Source organism: Natrix helvetica (genome assembly GCF_964273705.1).
Source record: "Natrix helvetica genome assembly, chromosome: 7".
Taxonomy (NCBI): Eukaryota; Metazoa; Chordata; class Lepidosauria; order Squamata; family Natricidae; genus Natrix; species Natrix helvetica.
The window spans coordinates 4,471,687-4,491,908 of record NC_138558.1 but is presented as its reverse complement, the minus strand read 5'-3'; the positions used below and the strand labels follow the sequence as shown (position 1 = coordinate 4,491,908).

General features: G+C 46.0%; 1 protein-coding gene across 1 annotated transcript in view; it reads left to right on the top strand.

Annotated features, from left to right (window-relative positions):
- The window catches only part of PTPRA (protein tyrosine phosphatase receptor type A), a 119,743-nt gene that overhangs the window by 30,782 nt on the left and 68,739 nt on the right, over window positions 1–20,222 (top strand). Inside the window, 1 exon segment of the mRNA XM_081960097.1 lies at window positions 9,334–9,406. The gene's annotated coding sequence lies outside the window, so the exon portion shown is untranslated.

Sequence of the window (20,222 nt, the reverse complement as noted above, 5' to 3'; positions counted from 1 at the left end):
CCTATCTTCTGGAGTGTTGGCTATTCCTGCCAGCTTGGTGTCATCTGCAAATTTGATGAGTTCCCCATTTATTCCCTCATCCAAATCATTGATGAAGATGTTGAAGAGTACTGGGCCTAAAACAGAGCCTTGGGATACTCCACTGCATACTTCCCTCCATGTAGATGCAGTTCCATTGAGGACTACACGTTGAGTGCGGTTGGTCAGCCAGTTACGAATCCATCTGGTGGTGATGCTGTCTAACCCACATTCTTCTACTTTATCTAGTAGTAGGTTATGGTCTACCTTATCAAAAGCCTTACTGACTCAGTGTTTCTCAGCCTTTGCCACTTGAAGACGTGGGGACTTCAACTCCCAGAATTCCCCAGCCGTCATGACTCAGTGTTTCTCAGCCTTTGCCACTTGAAGACATGGGGAATTCTGGGAGTTGAAGTCCACAAGTCTTCAAGTTCCCAAGTTTGGACACGTATATTTTCACACCTCTCCCTCCCCCCCTCCCTTCCTTTTGTGTGTTCAGAATTGTGTCATTCAGACAAGGGCTGTGCCTAACTGCAAAGCGCATTGCGTAAATTTCAGCCATGGCTTCTCACAACTCAACAGACTGGGGAGGCAGATGGGGAGTGGGAACAGAGAAAAATGGCTGGCTTGATGTCCCATGTGTGTCTTCCTGGGTGACGCATTTCATCGCAAGTCAGCAAGCTTTCCTTCCCCCGCAAATAATGCCTTTCAGTTACTGGCTTGTGGTAAACTGTACATGAGTGTGTGTGTGTGTGTGTGTGTGTGTGTGCGTATGTGTGTAGTTTGTTTCCTTGCTACCTGCTTTCCCCACCCACCCCCAACTTGTGTTTCCAAGCCAATGTGCACTGCTTTGTCACTGTGGGGCTGATGCATGAATGGACAAGAGAAACCGCATGATTTTTCCTGGTCATTGGACTGCGTTGTGACACTGCAGTTGTAGCACACAAAAACACACACCCAATCCAACCAAAACAAAAAAACAAAAAACAAACAAACCCTGCAGAAACTTTTCTTGTTTTTCATGGCGCTGTTTTCGGAAAGCTTTGAGGCTCAGATTCGCAGCAGTAATAGGAAGTAGGTGTGAGAAGAAGTCACAGGACATTCAGCATTCCTTTATATATTTTATTTATATCCCTGCTTTATTATTTTCTTATCAAGGCAGTGGGCGTACTCCTCCCTCCTCCTATTTTCCAACTGAGGGCTCCCTGTAATATTAGATTTGCGTTTAACACGCTGTGTCCATCCCACAAATTATGACATAGCTAATAAATCGCCTTTAAAAAAAAATCTTGGTTTTTATGAGATGTGAATAGGACTTTAGTGAGTCCCATGGGTGACACCTACTTGATTGATCATCATCAGTTGTAACTTTAGATGGTTACTGGGCAATCAGTCATAAATTGAGGGCTACGCTATATATTTATCTCCAAAATACTTCTTTTTAAATTAAGGGTTGAAATGAGAGGTTCTTGGTCCTCTTTGAGCTTGTTTGTTTTCTTGCAGACGAAAACTAGGTAACATCAAGTGCTTGATGATGTTACCTAGTTGGGTACTGAAACATCTACAAGGAAAGCACCAAGTTCATTTAACCGCACAGTCCTCCTCCTGCTGCTGCTCTCAATAACTCCCTTCTAGCACTGATAATGTGACCTAGTTGGGTCCTGAAACGTCGACAAGAAAACCACCAAGCTCAGAACCACCAAGGACCCGACAGTTCAACCCTCAGCTGCAAATATTATCCTTTATTGCTATATCTTAGTTCCCATAAGTCACACCTGCAAGAAAAGAGCAATCTATTAATCAAACTGTTTACTAAGGCTGTGTTACTATTACTTTTCGCATCCTTCCTATTGTTGTTGTTGTTGTTGCAAAGTCGTGTCTGACCCATCGCGATTCCATGGACAACGTTCCTCCAGGCCTTCCTGTCCTCTACCATCCTCTGGAGTCCATTGAAGCTCACACCGACTGCTTCAGTGACTCCATCCAGCCACCTCATTCTCTGTCGTCCCCTTCTTCTTCTGCCCTCAATCGTTCCCAGCATGAGGCTCTTCTCCAGGGAGTCCTTCTTCCTTCTCATTAGGTGGCCAAAGTATTTGAGTTTCCTCTTCAGGACCTGGCCTTCTCAAGAGCAGCCAGGGTTGATCTCCTCTAGGACTGACCGGTTGGATGGCCTTGCAGTCCAAGGGACTCAGTGCAGGAGTCTTCTCCAGCACCAGAGTTCAAAGGCCTCCATTCTTTGACGCTCAGCCTTCCTTGTGGTCCGACCTTCACAGCCATCGTTGCAACTGGGAAAACCATAGCCTTGACTAGACACACTTTTGTTGCCAGGGTGATGTCTCTGCTTTTTGGGATGCTGTCTAGATTTGCCATAGCTTTTCTCCCCAGGAGCAAGCGTCTCTTCATTTCTCGCCTGCAGTCCCCATCTGCGGTGATCTTGGAGCCCAGGAAAATAAAATCTGTCACTACCTCCATTTCTTCCCCATCTATTCGCCAGGAGTTGAGAGGGCCGGATGAACTTATGACTATAACCTTGTTGCTTATATCATTACAATTTATATTGTTTTATTTAGTTGCCTAGTATGATTTTGATTGCTTACTTAGTATCCTATGACCATCACTAAGCGTTGTATCTTCTGATTCTTGATGGATGTGTTTTTTAGGTACACTGAGAGCTTATGCACCCAAGACAAATTCCTTGTGTGTCCAATCACACTTGGCCAACGTAGAATTCTATTCTGTCATTTTTAGATATGCAATTGACTGAAGGAGCTGAAGCAGTGATTAATTTATGACTCTTCATTGGAGAATTTGCAGCTTCCTTCCTTGAGGCTGGCAGTGCGAACCAGCCCGGTTACTTCCCTCTAAATGCCGTTTGGTAGAAAATTGCTACCTTTCTTTTCGATTTGCCTCCTTAATTAGGGTGCTCTCGAGCCATTTCCCAGCGAAGGAAAACCCACGGAGTTGTGTTTATCCTTTCACAGCTGATTTCTCTCTCTCCCTGCTTCCTAAAGACACGCTGCCTTGCTCGCTTCCTTGTTCAACCAAGAAAAATGCCCATCCTTGGAGTAGCATAGGAGAAGCAGGAAGAGTTGCCTCAATGTGGAGTCATCGCACACAGCATGTGGGGTGTTTATTCAAGGAGAGAGAAAATAACTTTTAAAAGAAATTAGCACCGTAGGTTTTCTCGATGTAAACGGATGTCAGAACTGAGTGGAGATAATATTTGAAAGTTTAAATGAGTTTTCCAAGCTAATGGAGGACGAAAAATTTACCCTTGAGTCTGGCTTTCACAGAAATCAGAATTGGGAAATAGCCCATGGCTGGTAAGTCGGATTTTTTTTTGCTTTTCTAGTTCTGTATACTTCTTTTTCCTTTTTATTTTTCCTTTTCAAAATGTCAAGGTGGGATCCCTAGAGTTAATTGTGAGTTTGCTTCCTATTTCTGTTCCTTTCTTGAAATGTAAAAGGCTGCCCAGCTATCTAGGATGAATCGTCATGATTCAACAAACGTATTTCTAATGTTGATTCGCTTTGAATTGCTTTCGTTGGTGGCGTGTTTACCGCTAGCCCTCGACTTGCGACATACAAGTGAGCCCAGAAGTTAGCTTTCGCGAAGCGAGACAGTTTCAAAGTGAGTTTTGACCCATTTCATGAACTATCCTGTCAGTTGTTAAGTGAATCACTGCCGTTCTTTAACTAATTACACGGTTGTTAAGTGAATCTGGCTTCTCCATTGACTTTGCGCATCAGATGGTTGCAAAAGGGGATCGTGTGACCCTGGGACACTGCAACAAGTATGAGTTAGTTGTCAAGCATCCCGAATATAAATCACGTCACAATGCGGATGCTGCAACGGTCGTAAGTGTGAAAAATGGACATAAGTCATGTTTCTCAGTGCCGTTGTAACTTCCAACGGTCACTAAATGAACTGTTGTAAGTTGAGGACTAGCTGTGTTATTTTTCTCTTAGTCTGATGGGCAATTGCTGTCCAGAGTTACATAGTACGATCAGTTAGCCACCTAAAGATAGCCCTCGACTTACGACTACAATTGAGCCCATCATTCCTGTTGCTAAGCGAGACAATTGCTAAGTGAGCTTTGCCCCAGTTTACGGCCTTACTTGCCACAGTTGTTAAGTGCACCACTGCAATTGTTACATTAGTCACACGGATATCAGGTGAAGCTGATATGGAAAAGCTGATATGGAAAAGGCACAGAATGACTTTCGAAAAGATCCCTCTTTTCGATTAACTTCTACAGTTGTCACTTTAAAATTCAAAGTGTTAAGTCTGCAGGCAAGGCAGGAAATTCGTTGGGTTTGACAGGTGGGCAGCCCTTGGGACTTGTGAACCTCAACAACCACAGTAACAGCTAAACAACTTTCCGCTGCCTCAGTGCATCTGTTCTAAGCAACAGCTCGCCGTTTCATGGTTTTTGGGCAGGCCTGAAGCTTGCAAACCCGTCTGAAAACTCAGCTGAGCAAAAGTGCAAATTTTTATGTTCGAAGAGAATAAAAGCATGTTTGATTAAATTGTGTGTCTGTGTGTTTGGCCCACTGGCGGACCAGGCAGCAGATTCGGCCAGGGAGGAGGTTGGGGAGGAACCTGGGCCAGTCCTAGAGTCTGGGGAAGGATCTGGTGAGGGCTCTGTGTTGGAGGCAGAGGGGGCCAGAGCCGTATGCCAGTTTTCAGCTGCCTTCAGAGTCAGACATCAGTGGGGCAGAAGAACAGCTGGAGCCTGTTCCCAATGTGCGCATGCGCAGAGTTGCCAGAGGAAGGGAGCAGCTAAAGAACTTCCGCTCCTTCCGACAAAAACTGAAGACTCACCTGTTCCGTTTAGCCGGCCTGGCCCATTCATAATCGTATTCTACCTCCTGGCAGATATTTTAATTGGGTATTTTTAGGGTTATTTAAATATTGTTTTTTAACTACTTTGCTTTACGTACAGTTTTATTGCCTCCTCTTTTATGTTTATGTTTGTATTTTCTATCTATTGATGTGTTTTATCTGACTGTACACCGCCCCGAGTCCCTTTGGGGAGAGGGGGCGGTATAAAAGTCCAAATAAAAGTAAAAAGTAAAGTAAAGTAACTGGGGCCGACTTGGGAGTAAGGCCACAGGTGGACGATGAATGGCCCCTCCCAGAGGGAATAAAAGGGGAGCGAAAGGGGAGTGGAGTTTGCAGGAGACAATGAGTTCACTTAATTGGTTTGTGACTCTCTGAGGCTCCTTGCCAGGTTTTGCAGATATCGCCCTAGTGGCTCTCCAAGCCAGATAAGGTCTGTGAGTGTAAACCCTCCCTTGAAAGACTTTGCTGGATGGGAATGAGCAGAATTCACAGTCAATTAATAAAAGGGATTTTTGTCAGGACAAGGAGTTTGCTTTGTGCTCTCGGGAAGCCTCGGTCAGAGCAAGTGTGTATATATGTTGTGTCCACTTTTTTTGGCAGCTTAAGTAATTGATGACAGGTTGTCCAATCACAGCTGAGCCCAACATTTCCATTGCTAAGCGAGACAGCCGTGAAGTTTTGTCCTGTGTTACGACCTTTCTTGCCACGGTGGTTCAGTGAATCACTGCCGTTGTTAAGTTAGTAACCCGGTTGTTAAGTGGAGCTAGGTTCCTTCCTCCTTGAATTTGCTGATCAGAAGGTCGCAAAAGGGGATCGTATGACCCCGGGACACGGCAATCAGGGGTCAAATCCAGCAGGTTCTGACAGGTTTAGGAAGCTTATAGAGCAGGGGTGTCCAAACTTGGGAACTTTAAGACTTGTGGACTTCAACTCCCAGAATTCCCCAGCCAGCCATGCTGGGGAATTCTGGGAGTTGAAGTCCACAAGTCTTAAAGTTCCCAAGTTTGGACACCCCTGTTATAGAGTGATGCTGGGGGCTGGGGCGGCAAACCACGGCCCATTTTTCACTCATTTCTGCCCTCCCCAGCCCCCAGGAGCTCTCTGGAAGCCTCCTAAAGGCTCTGCACGGCCATTTTGGTGAAGGGGCAGGGGTTTCATGAGGCAAAAAATGCTGTATTCAGTGTATAAGACGCACCCAGATTTTCAGCCTCTTTTTTTGAGGGAAAAAGGTGCGTCATACTCCTAAAAATGCGGTAAGTTGGTAAGTGGGCACATGCCAGTGATTTGCCATTTTATTTTATGGCAGGCAACTTTTTAAATTGTGGATGAAATTATATACAGGGAGCAAATAATACCAGAACAGCAAATATCCCACTTAAGGGAAAGGGAGATTAAAGAGCATATAAATTGAGGTAGTAAGAAAATGAATAAATTACAGCCAAGGCATCTCTGGATAACATAATAATTTCCTTAGATTTCCTTTGCATGACAACATCTGGGCTGGGCAGCTGTTCCTGAAGGGCTGTAACACAACCTTATTTATCTGTGTCTCTTCCAAGTTGAAGCCTTTTTTTTAAAAAAAACTTGCCGCAGTGATTTTTCTGAAAATTAAATGCCCGTAACAAATTTGAGCTCAGGCGACAGAGAAACGAGGGTGCTAAATACTTCAAGGTGCTAAATACTTGCTGTGAAAAATATGAATTCATTGCGGTTTTTGTCTAAACAGACTTCATAGTAGAGTCTTCTGTTAAAAAAATAAGAGCTTGGGGAAATTTGGGGTAACACTTTGTAAGATCAAAACAAAGTTAGTATATAAACATTTCTCTCCCTCCCTTCTCTCCCTCCCTCCCACCTTCCTTCATTTCTTCCTTCCCTCTATTTCTACTTCCTTTCTTCCTTCCTCCATCCCTTTCTTCCTTCCCCCTCCCCCAATTCTCTCCTTTCCTTTCTTCCTCCCTCCTCTCTTCATTTATTCCTTCCCTCTATTACTCCTTCCTTCCTCCTTCCTTCCTCCATCATTTCATTTCTTTCTCCCTCCCTCCCCCAATTCTTTCTCCCTTCCTTCCTTTCTTCCCTCCCTCCCTGTCTCCCATCTTCCTACATTTCTTCCTTCCCTCTATTTCTCCTTCCTTCCCTCCTTCCTTCCTTTCTTTCTTCTATCCTCCCTCCCTCTCTCCCACCTTCCTTCATTTCTTCCTTCCCTCCCTTCCTTTCCATTCTTTCCTACCTTCTTCCTTTTTTTCTCTCCACTCCTTCTCTCCCTCCCTACCTCTCTCTCTTAAAGAATACAGAATAATAGAGATGGAGGGCACCTTGGAAGTCTTCTAGTCCAACCCCCTGCTCAAGCACGAGGCCCTATACCATTTTAGACAAATGGTTGTCCTATGTCGTCTTAAAAACCTCCAGTGTTGGAGCAATCACAACTTCTGGAAACAAGTAGTTCCACTGGTTAATTGTTCTGTCAGGAAATTTCTCCTCAGTTCTAAGTTGCTTCTCTCCTTGATTAGTTTCCACCCATCGCTTCTTGTTCCACCCTCAGGTGCCTTGGAGAATAGCTTGACTCCCTCTTCTTTGTGGCAACCCCTGAGGTATTGGAACAATGCTATCATGTCTCCCCTAGTCCTTCTTTCTCTTAAGCTAAACGTACCCAGTTCCTGCAACCGTTCTTCATATGTTTTAGTCTCCAATCCCCTAATCATCTTTGTTGCTCTTCTCTGCACTCTTTCTAGAGTCTCCAATTTTCTTTTTCATAATGGGGTGACCAAAACTGGTTGTGGCATTCCATTCTAAGGCTTTATAAAGCAGTACGAACACTTCTTATGATTTTGACTATATCACTCCGTTCACAACCAAGGATTGAAGAGGGAGTCAAACTATTCTCCAAGGCACCTGAGGGTGGAACAAGAAGCAATGGGTGGAAACTAATCAAGGAGAGAAGCAACTTAGAACTGGGGAGAAACTTCCTGACAGTGAGAACAATTAATCAGTGGAACAACTTGCCTCCAGAATTCTGGGAGTTGAAGATGTTGGATAGCCATTTGTCTGAAAAGGTTTCCTGCCTAGGCAGGGGGTTGGACTAGAAGGCCTCCAAGGTCCCTTCCGACTCTGCTATTGTATTTATTTATTTGCATTAACTTTTTGGGCCGCTGCCGCATACCACTAACTCATATTTAAGTGATTGTCCATTAGGACTCCAAGATCTCACAGTTATCTGCATTTCAGCCAGGTTCCGCCTAGCCCCCGTGATGTCGAACCTGTGCCACAGGTGGCACGCTGCGCCCTCTGTGGGCATGTGAGCCATCGCCCCACTTCAGCTCCACTGTGCATACGCATGCGCCTCCCACCGGCCAGCTGGTCGTCGGGCCTCTGCCATGTATGTGCAGGGTGGGTGGGGCACGTCCAAGAGGGGTGGGGCGCATGAATGGGGGCTGCACACGCATTGCACTGTGGGGGTTCAGGCACACACGCACATATTCTCATGTGCATGCTCGTGCTTGCGACACTCGGTCTGGAAAAGGTTAGCCACCATAGAGTCTACTCCTAGCGCGGCATCCTTTTTCCTCTGCTGACTGGAAGTCGGTTCCCCCACCATAGAGTCTCCTAGCGCGGCATCCTTTTTCCTCTGCTGACTGGAAGTCGGTTCCCCCACCATAGAGTCTCCTCCTAGCGCGGCATCCTTTTTCCTCTGCTGACTGGAAGTTGGTTCGCCCCACCATACAGTCTACTCCTAGCGCGGCATCCTTTTTCCTCTGCTGACTGGAAGTCGGTTCCCCCACCATAGAGTCTACTCCTAGCGCGGCATCCTTTTTCCTCTGCTGACTGGAAGTCGGTTCCCCCACCATAGAGTCTACTCCTAGCGCGGCATCCTTTTTCCTCTGCTGACTGGAAGTCGGTTCCCCCCACCATAGAGTCTACTCCTAGCGCGGCATCCTTTTTCCTCTGCTGACTGGAAGTCGGTTCCCCCACCATAGAGTCTCCTCCTAGCGCGGCATCCTTTTTCCTCTGCTGACTGGAAGTCAGTTCCCCCACCATAGAGTCTCCTCCTAGCGCGGCGTCCTTTTTCCTCTGCTGATTGGAAGTCGGTTCCCCCACCATAGAGTCTCCTTCTAGTGCGGCGTCCTTTTTCCTGTACCTGTCATAACCGAAAGCCCTATCAATTGTGGAGATGACTGGAAAACCCTCTCCTTGCCATAGAGTCTTCTCCTGGCACACTGTGCTTCTTTCCTCCCCCGGAAGCTCCTTTCAAAATTGTGGCGCCGACCGGTGACGGAGCCGCAGCAGAGGGAGGAAAGAGCCACATGCGGCTCCAGAGCCGCAGTTTGCCTGACCCCTGGCCTAAACCTGTTCCTCGTACATTTTGGTTTTTCCCATCTCAGTGTAGAACCTTAATTTTTTCTTCTCCTTTTTATGTGCTCGTTTGCAGCGGAGCCACCAAAGTAAAACCTAATTTTTTTTCTGTTTGATTTGCAGCCCTCCTGAGTTCAACATTCGACGTCCACGGAATCCTCCTCCTCAAGTGACCGATTTTGCCTAGAATACGGGGGTAAGCAGATCCGACGCTTAAGTTAATCAGCCTTCAAACATTTCTGCAGCCTGGTTCAGAGACCACACGGTGCAACCCAGGGGATTCCCAAGCGGCTTAAAAGTGTAGTAGCTCAGCAATAAAAGATGGGAAAGAAAGCAAGCGAATGTGAATGCTCCTTATTACGTTTTGCTTGTTTGTTTTTTAAATGGGTTTATTTAAATCTGTGTCTATGCCCCCTCCCCCCCCATCTCGCCAAGTGACTGTGGGCAGCAAGCAGGTTTTAAGGTACAGTCAACTATTATTATGACCTATCTAGATCTATCTAGAGGAACGTGGTGGCTCAGGGGCTAAGGCGCTGAGCTTGTCGATCAGAAAGGTTGGCAGTTCGGCTGTTTGAATCCCTAGCGCCGCGTAATGGAGTGAGCTCCCGTGACTTGTCCCAGCTTCTGCCAACCTAGCAGTTCGACAGCATGTTAAAAATGCAAGTAGAAAAATAGGAACCACCTTTGGTGGGAAGGTAGCAGTGTTCCATGCGCCTTCGGTGTTGAGTCATGCCGGCCACATGACCACAGAGACGTCTTCAGACAGCGCTGGCTCTTCAGCTTTGAAACAGAGATGAGCACCGTCCCCTAGAGTCAGGAACAACTAGCACATATGTGCAAGGGAAACTTACCTTATCTATCTATCTATTTTTCTGTGTGTGTGTGTGTGTGTGTGTGTTACATAATGTGTAGTGTGTTACAATGTTACATATTGAAAATAAATATATAGAAACAGCTGTGTGTGTGTGTTTGTGTGTATGTGTATGTTCCAGCATAACTCTGGAGCCCTCAAGCAATTTCAACCAAACTTGATACACAGATGACTTACTCTCTGGAAAAAAATACTGTGGGGGTAAGACACCCCTAACACCCCTTGGGGTGTTTGTGTCCATGTGTGTCTGTGTTCCAGGGTAACTCCAGAACGCCTGGCCCACTCAAATGAAAAGGACTGAATTATATCTATAGTATCAAGTCACAATACTTTTGACAGTGATAGTGTGCATTTTGGATTCAAGTCCTGTTAAGATACAGCCTGTTGTGCCTTAAAATGGCTTCTAGTGTACAGCACAGTGGAGTAGCCATGGTAACAGCTTCACGTTACTCCGCAAGGGGGCTCCCTCCAATACAGGATTGGGATAAATACATACCCGGGTTAAGCCAGGTTATCAACTAGTGAGTATAATGAACTTATTTCATTAAGAGAAAAAGGAATAAAAAGTATAGTGGAGGTATTTTTGTCTTCTCCTTCTGCCTGCGGTAACAATTCATGATTTAAACTGTGTTCTCCTAATTCTAATGGCTGGATGGTTGTGCTTGGTCGAATGAAATGAAGTCCATTTGAATAGCAAGTCGGTCCTGAGATTAATCTGGTATTTTTCTCTAGGAAATGATCAAGGATGTAATAGATTCCATTAGCGCAGAAACATCTTTTAAGGAAAGGAAATGAGTACACATATACAACGTTGTGTCCTTGTTTGAGCTCTCCTTCACAAGGAAGAAAGCTGCCACAGAGTTTCCGTGAGGCATAATTTTGAAATCTTGGGGGGGGGAGGGGGGAGAGAAGAAGATTAAGAGTCTTGAGCATTTTTTGTTCCTTGTACCAAAAAATCCTCCCACTGGAGTTTTTCTGTCAGTTGAGTGTTGAGTTTGAGTGTCAATTGGAACCCTAAACCAGGGTTTTTGTCAAACCCGGTGGCTGGAAGATGGGTGGACTTCAACCTTTGAGAATCTTACTCCCTTCTAGCACTGATGATGTTCCCTAGTTGGGTCATGAAACGTCTGCCAGAAAACAACCAAGCTCAGAGAGCACCAAGGACCCCACAGTTCTCCTCCTCCCTCCCTCCCTCCCTCCCTCCCACCCACCCACCTCCCCTCTCTCCCTTCTAGCACTGATGATGTTACCTAGTTGGGTCATGAAACGTCTGCCAGAAAACAACCAAGCTCAGAGAGCACCAAGGACCCCACAGTTCTCCTCCTCCCTCCCTCCCTCCCTCCCACCCACCCACCTCCCCTCTCTCCCTTCTAGCACTGATGATGTTACCTAGTTGGGTCATGAAACGTCTGCCAGAAAACAACCAATTTCAGAGAGCACCACAGACCCCAGAGTCCACCAATGGATCAAATATACAGGGAAATCCATTTTCATGAGATTTCCTCCTCCTCCTCATTCTTGTGCCCCGACGGATAAAGAGGGAGATGGAAAGTGGTCATTCTCACATTTGCATCTGGTGTGCAAACGGCCTCATTTTAACTGGGTCGCTAACAAAACCTACCGGCTGGAAAAGATTCGTTTTCTTGGTGACACAAAGGCTTTGTCAGTATGAATGTCTGGAATTAGAGCGATGAGTATGTTTCCCCCCCCCCCCCCCCGCCAAGGGAAATATTTATTCAAAGATTATAATCTGACAGACCACGGATATAGAGGTTGTGCAGGATTGGGATACCAAAATTGCCCCTATGAAAAGAGGACACTTTCTGTAATATAGGAAGTCCTCAGGCTTGCAACAGTTCGTTTAGTGGCCGTTCATAGTTGACGGCACCGAAGGAAGGGACTTAGTGATCGTTTTTCGCACTTAACGACCCTTGGAGCATTCCCCATGGATCGAAATTCAGACGCTTGAGAACTGACTCGTATTTATGACGGTTGCAGTGCCCCCAGTGGGGGGAGGGTGTTTCACGTGATTCGCTTTTGCGACCTTCTGACAAGCAGAGTCCATGGGGGAGGCAGATTCACTTAACGACCGTGGTACTCGCTTTAAAAATGCAGTGATTCACTTAACGACTGTGACAAGAAGGGTCACACAATGGGGCAAAACTCACTTAACTGCCTCGCTTAGCAATGGAAATTTGGGGCTTAACAGTGGCCATAATTCGAGTGTGTGTGTGTGTGTGATCTCTAAAAATATGTAAGTCTACGGTTGCATTTATTTTAAAAGAAGGTAAAGATTTACAAGCAGCTCTATTTGTTTGTGTATGGCTGTATGTAGGAAATATCACAATACCCATTGTGGATTTATCCGCTAGAGATATTTAATTAATGTTACATATTGAAAATAAATATATAGAAACGGCTGTGTGTGTGTGTATATTCCAGCATAACTCTGGAACGCCTCGAGCAATTTCAACCAAACTTGGTACACAGATAACTTACTCTTTGGAAACAAATACTGTGGGGGTAAGACACACCTAAAACCCCTTGGGCTATGTGTTCTGTTAAGATGCAGGCTGTTGTGCCTTAAAATGGCTTCTATTGTACAGAGCAGTGGAGTTGCCATGGTAACAGCTTCACAGTCCTCCACAAGGGAGATCCCTCTGGTAAGGGGGAAAATCCAACATTAGAAATTACATTTGATTCGGACATTTCCCCCCTATAAATAAATATCCGGGCAACGCCGGGTTATCGGCTAGTATTGGTGGGGGGGGGGAAGTGCTTTGAAGTAAACTTTATTTGACCAAAATCTTGGGAGAATCTTTTGGGGATTAATGTATATCTATTAAGCGAATGATGTTGCAGTGTTAACGAAGAGAATAATTCATTAAGACAGTTCAAGTGGTTTTTTATTGGGGCCATCTTTCCTTTTTTTTTTAATCTAATTTTTAATTCAAAGAAAAATTTAGCAGGGATTACTGCAGAAACTTAAAAGGAAAAGTAGAAAAAAGAAAAGATGAAAGAATTTTTTAAAAAAAGATATCTAAAGAACTAACTTCCCATCTCCGCTGTGGTTACAAACATAGCAATTCCCGCCTGCAGTTCTTAAGTGCATTTGGGGTCCAATGACTTTTTGCTTGTCCGAAAGGTCGTAAAAGTCACGTGACCCCGGGACGCAGCAACTGTCATAAGTACATGCCAGTTGCCAAGCTTCTGAATTTTGATCACATGACCATGGGGATGCTGCAACAGTCGTAAGTGTGGAAAACGGTCATAAATCCTTTTTTTCCCCCAGTGCCACTGTAGCTTCGAACAGTCACTAAATAAATGGTTGAAAGTTGACAACTACCTGTAGTTGAGGTTCCGGAAATTAGCTTGGATGGCAAATCTGTGATTGGTTGGCACACCAAACGGGGGCATTTTTAAAAGAAATAATCAGGTCTCCAAACTTCTGCAGGGCCAGTAAAAAGGTTCTCCTTAACTGTGTTGTGGCCCGCCAGTGGCCAGCAGAGCTGGCAGCAGATTCGGACAGCAAGGAGGTTGGGGAAGAATCTGGGCCAGTCCTGGAATCTGGAGAAGGCTCTGATGAGGGCTCTGTGTCGGAGGCAGAGAGGGGGCCAGGACCATATGCCAGTTATCAGCTGCCTTCAGACATCAGTGAGGCAGAAGAACAGCTGGAGCCTGTTCCCAGTGTGCGCATGCACAGAGTTGCCAGATGAAGGGAAGAGCTAAGGAACAGGGGTCGATTTGGGAGTAAGGCCACAGGTGGACGATGAATGGCCCCTCCCAGAGGAAATAAAAGAGGAGCGAAAGGGGAGTGGAGTTTGCAGGAGGCCATTAATTCTCTTCATTGGTTTGTGACCCTCCGACAGTCCTTGCCAAGGTCTGCAGATCTCGGCCTGGCAGCTCTCCAAGCGAGATAAGGTCTGTGACCGTAAATCCTCCCTCGAAAGACTTTGCTTGATGTGAATGGGAAGAATTCACAATCAATTAATAACAGGTTTTTTTGTCGGGACAAGGAATTTGCTTCAGGCTCTTGGAAAGCCTCGGTCAGAACAGACTGATCTCAAGGGTTAACCAGGATTGGCTGCGGTTAAGACTTCGATCATTGCAACCTGGGAATTCCCAAGATTGTTGGCTAGACTGAGAAGTTGTTGGGTTTTGTTTTTTTTTTGAAGAAAATCTCTGGAAACACGTATTGGCAAAACCACTTTTGCAACTCAGCCAAGAAAACTGCACGGATGAGTCACCCGCCAGGCGTCAAATTCATATCTCTCGTTGCCTTTTTTGTGTTTTTAATTGAAAATTGTGCTTGCGATACATACCTAGATAAAGCGTTCCCTTCTGGCCAATTGAAGGACTTTGTCAAAATAGACTTTTTGGCTCTGTTTAATTTGGCGGGACGTGGGGGTGGAATTGATCTAGGCAATGTTTTACAGAGGTGAATAAATTGAGGTGTCTGTCAGTCAATGATATTTATTGAGATCGTTCTGTTTCTAAATTGACTGTCATGAATTTTAAACAGCATTCAAACAAGCAGCTCCTTCTGATGATCAGGGAGCCAGTTTGGCCTAGTGGTTAAGGGACGGGCCGATAAACCAGGAGACGGTGAGTTCTAGTCCCACCTTAGGCATGAAAGCCAGCTGGGTGGCTTTGGGTCTATCCCCAGGAAATGGTGAATTCTAGACATATCAAGCAAGAAGGCCAACTGGGTGACTTTGGGCCTATCCCCAGGAGATGGTGAGTTCTAGTCTTATCAAGCAGGAAAACTGTTTGGGGGACTTTGGGACAATCACCAGGAGATGGTGAGTTATAGTGCCATCTTGAGCAGAAAAGCTGGATGGGGGATTTTTTAGGAGAATCACCAGGAGGTGGTGAATTCTAGTTCCTTAGGCGGGAAAGCCAACTGGGTGACTTTGGGCCTATCACCAGGAGATGGTGAGTTCTAGTCTTATCAAGCAGGGAAACTGATTGGGAGCTTTGGGCCAATCACCAGGCGACTGAGAATTTTGGTCCCACCTTACGTAAGAAAGCCAGTTGCGTGACTGTGCGCCGACCACTAGGAAACCGTGAGTTCTAGTGCCATCTTAAGCAGGAAAGCTGGTTGGGGGACTTAGGGTCAATTGAATTTCTGTTCTGACTTAGGCTTCCCCAGCAGCCTGAAGCCGAGTCCTCGTCCCAATAAACCCATTTTATTTAATTTACAGTGAATTCCTCTCCAGCAAAGTCTTTCCTCTCCCACAGTCTTTCAAGATAGTTCACAATTACTGACCTTTTATCAGGCTTGGCGAGTGGCCAGGCCGAGATCTTTCAGACGCCGCAATATTTGGCAAGAATGCAGGAATGAATTAATTGTCTCCTGCAAACTCCACTCCCCTTTTGCTCCTCTTTTATTTCCTCTGGGAGGGGCCATTCATTGTCCATCTGTGACCTTACTCCCAAGTCGACCCTTGTTCCTTAGCTGTTATGAACCCAACATAATCTGGGATTTTGGATGTCAATACCCATATGTCTTAAAACTCTATGGGAGTTTGTCTATGGTTTTCTTGATCATCAGATCATGGTTGTCCCAAAAGTGTTTTTTCCCCCAAAAGGCAACTAGACTTTCTTGCTTTTTTTGTTGTTGTTGTTTTCTTCCTTCAATTTCAGTTCACTAAACGGAAGGGGGTGGGGGAAGAAACAGAAAAAGTCCAATTACCTTTCTGGGGAAAAAGCAGGGGTGAAATCCAGCAGGTTCTGGAGAACCGGTAGCGAAAATCTTGAATAGTTCGAAGAACCGGCAAACACCATCTCTGGCTGGCCCCAGAATGCGGTGGAAATGAGGATTTTGCAGTATCCTTCCCCTGGAGTAGGGAGGGAATAGGGATTTTGCAGTAACCTTCCCCTGGAGTGGGGAGGGAATGGAGATTTTACAGTATCCTTCCCCCTGGAGTGGGGAGGGAATGGGGATTTTGCAGTATCCTTCCCCTGGAGTGGGGATGGAATGGGGATTTTGCAGTATCCTTCCCCTGGAGTGGGGATGGAATGGGGATTTTGCAGTATCCTTCTCCTGGAGTAGGGAGGGAATAGGGATTTTGCAGTATCCTTCCCCTGGAGTGGGGAGGGAATGGGGATTTTGCAGTATCCTTCCCCTGGAGTGGGGATGGAATGGGGATTTTGCAGTATCCTTCCCCTGGAGTGGGGATGGAATGGGGATTTTGCAGTATCCTTCCCCTGGAGTGGGGAGGGAATGGGGATTTTGCAGTATCCTTCCCCTGGACTGGGGAGGGAATGGGGATTTTGCAGCATCCTTCCCCTGGAGTGGGGAGGGAATGGAGATTTTGCAGTATCCTTCCCCTGGAGTGGGGAGGGAATGGAGATTTCGCAGTATCCTTCCCCTGGAGTGGGGAGGGAATGGGGATTTTGCAGTATCCTTCCCCTGGAGTGGGGATGGAATGGGGATTTTGAGTATCCTTCCCCTGGAGTGGGAAGGGAATGGAGATTTTGCAGCATCCTTCCCCTGGAGTGGGGAGGGAATGGAGATTTTGCAGCATCCTTCTCCTGGAGTGGGGAGGGAATGGAGATTTTACAGTATCCTTCCCCTGGAGTGGGGAGGGAATGGAGATTTTACAGTATCCTTCCCCTGGAGGGGGGAGGGAATGGAGATTTTGCAGTATCCTTCTCCTGGAGTGGGAAGGGAGTGGAGATTTTGCAGCATCCTTCTCCTGGAGTGGGAAGGGAGTGGAGATTTTGCAGTATCCTTTCCCTGGAGTGGGAAGGGAATGGGGATTTTGCAGTATCCTTCCCCTGGAGTGGGGAGGGAATGGGGATTTTGAGTATCCTTCCCCTGGAGTGGGAAGGGAATGGAGATTTTGCAGCATCCTTCCCCTGGAGTGGGGAGGGAATGGAGATTTTGCAGCATCCTTCTCCTGGAGTGGGGAGGGAATGGAGATTTTACAGTATCCTTCCCCTGGAGTGGGGAGGGAATGGAGATTTTACAGTATCCTTCTCCTGGAGTGGGGAGGGAATGGAGATTTTACAGTATCCTTCTCCTGGAGTGGGGAGGGAATGGGGATTTTACAGCATCCTTCTCCTGGAGTGGGGAGGGAATGGAGATTTTACAGTATCCTTCTCCTGGAGTGGGGAGGGAATGGAGATTTTACAGTATCCTTCTCCTGGAGTGGGGAGGGAATGGAGATTTTACAGTATCCTTCTCCTGGAGTGGGGAGGGAATGGGGATTTTGCAGCATCCTTCTCCTGGAGTGGGGAGGGAATGGAGATTTTACAGTATCCTTCTCCTGGAGTGGGGAGGGAATGGAGATTTTACAGTATCCTTCTCCTGGAGTGGGGAGGGAATGGAGATTTTACAGTATCCTTCCCCTGGAGTGGGGAGGGAATGGAGATTTTACAGTATCCTTCCCCTGGAGTGGGGAGGGAATGGAGATTTTGCAGTATCCTTCCCCTGGAGTGGGAAGGGAATGGAGATTTTGCAGCATCCTTCCCCTGGAGTGGGGAGGGAATGGAGATTTTGCAGTATCCTTCCCCTGGGGTGGGGAGGGAATGGAGATTTTACAGTGTTTTTCCCCTGGAGTGGGAAGGGAATGGGGATTTTGCAGTGTCCTTCCCCTGGAGTTGGAAGGGAATGGAGATTTTACAGTATCCTTCCCCTGGAGTGGGGAGGGAATGGAGATTTTACAGTATCCTTCTCCTGGAGTGGGGAGGGAATGGAGATTTTGCAGCATCCTTCTCCTGGAGTGGGGAGGGAATGGGGATTTTGCAGTATCCTTCCCCTGCCACGCCCCCCCCCAGCCACACCCACAGAACCGGTAGTAAAAAAATTTGGGGAAAAGCTCCTTTGGTTCTGTAGGAGTTTATTTCCCATAAGAATTCAGAGTTTTATCATTCAAATGTAATCTTGCAGGTCCTTATTTGAAAGATGCTCCCTGCTTGATACATGGATGTTCTCACTAGAGAGCATTCTTTACGTATCCCTTTAAATGTCTCGGCAAAGGAGCACTTACCACCACCTCCAAACTAAAGCTGTCACATTGTTGAACAGCTTGTAAGTGTTGGAGAACTTTCTGTATATTTAACCAAAATCTGCTTTGGGAGTATTTTTTAAAATGTTAAATAATTGATATTTATCAGTGCTCCGCAATCTGTTTCCTTGCAAAGTCAAACTCTTGGTTCTAGTCTTCAAAAAAAATGGGGATCAAGTCACCTCCCTCCTCTTGCTATGCTCTTCAGATTCCGGGTTGACCCTCTTTATTTTTCATTTCCCATGCGCCTTTGTGGTGTGCTACAAGACACAACACTTTCTCCCCTTTGTTTAACATAGTAGTATCCAATTTTGGCAACTTTTAAGACTTGTGGACTTCAACTCCCAGAATTCCCTAGCCAGCATGACATCCCAGTCACCCAGCCGGCTTTCACGCCTAAGACAGGACTAGAACTCACCATCTCCTGGTGATTGGTTCAAAGTCACCCAGCTGAATTTCATAGCTAAGGCGGGACTAAAACACACTGTCTCCTGGTGATTGGCTCAAAGTCACCCAGCCGGCTTTCACGCCTAAGATGGGACTAGAACTCACTGTCTCCTGGTGATTGGCTCAAAGTCACCCAGCCGGCTTTCACGCCTAAGATGGGACTAGAACTCACTGTCTCCTGGTGATTGGCTCAAAGTCACCCAGCCGGCTTTCACGCCTAAGATGGGACTAGAACTCACGGTCTCCTGGTGATTGGCTCAAAGTCACCCAGCCGGCTTTCACGCCTAAGATGGGACTAGAACTCACGGTCTCCTGGTGATTGGCTCAAACTCACCCAGCTGACTTTCACGCCTAAGATGGGACTAGAACTCACTGTCTCCTGGTGATTGGCTCAAGTTACCCAACCAGCTTTCACGGCTAAGACATGACTTGAACTTATGATCTCCAGCTTTCTAGCCTGGTGCCTTAACCACTGGACCAAACCAACTCTCTAATTAGCATACACTCAGATTTGCAAGTAAGGGACGTGGTGGCTCAGTGGCTAAGACGTTGAGCTTGTTGATCAGAAAGGTTGGCAGTTCGAATCCCTAGCGCCGTGTAACAGAGTGAATTCCCGTTCCTTGTCTCAGCTTCTGCCAACCTAGCAGTTCGAAAACACATAAAAAATGCAAGTAGAAAAATAACCCTCTTGGTGGGAATCTCCCTTAATGACTTGGCAAACTCAAATATCTTGAGGTGGAGCTTGCATTCCCCCATTTAAATCCCATCTGAAGCGTAATTTTGGATTAAAACCTGTGTTTCTTTGGCTTGATTCTGGCATGCAGTCATTGGCATGCAAACCTTCCTTGGTTTTCCCAAGTATTTTAACTCTTGAGATTTCCTACAACAAGAGAGCGTTTGGGCCTGTTAAAAAACCACCTTCCAATTTAGATGACACGTTTGATAATTTACAAAGCAACTATTTTCGGGGCACTGGTGCCAAATCTTAAAAGGGGAAATTAAGTTTACATGGAAAATTAAGTTTACATGGAAAATATATATGTATGTATATCTTGGAAACTCTGTTCAAGAGATAAAGCTTTAGAGATAGAAAATCTGCTGTGCTTGAGAGGGTCCCCCCCCCCCAGGCACAGCCAAGAGGAGTGTCCCCCCCCCTTTTAAATCTTTTGGGATCTAATTAACTTCTCATGGAATTGCAGGGATCTGCAGAAGAGGCTTTACAAAAAAACCCTGTAGTAGGAAGCCCTTTAAATCTTAACTATTGTTGGAATATTATTTTCTTCATCGGGACGGCTGAGGAATTCTGGGAGTTGAAAGCCACACATCTTAAAACTGCCAAGGTTGAGAATCTCGGCTTTATATTATCATAAATAAATATTTGGCTAATTCAGATGCTTACTGCATTTGAAGGCTGTTGTGAAACACCTGTGAAATAATATATCTTGCTGTTCCCTGGATTGCTTTTGATGCAGAATAATATATAATATAAAATACCAAGAGCCTGAGCCTCGAGCCAAGCTTCAAACGAAACCCAGTTATTTATTAGGAGCAACATGTCGGCAGGTACCTAAGTGAAGCCAGCTCTGCCCCTACATAATTTACGGCCCAACTATGACCCTGTTTCCACCCCACTTCCCAGGGTGTGTCATAAATCACATTCTCCAACTGCAGCGCTTTTG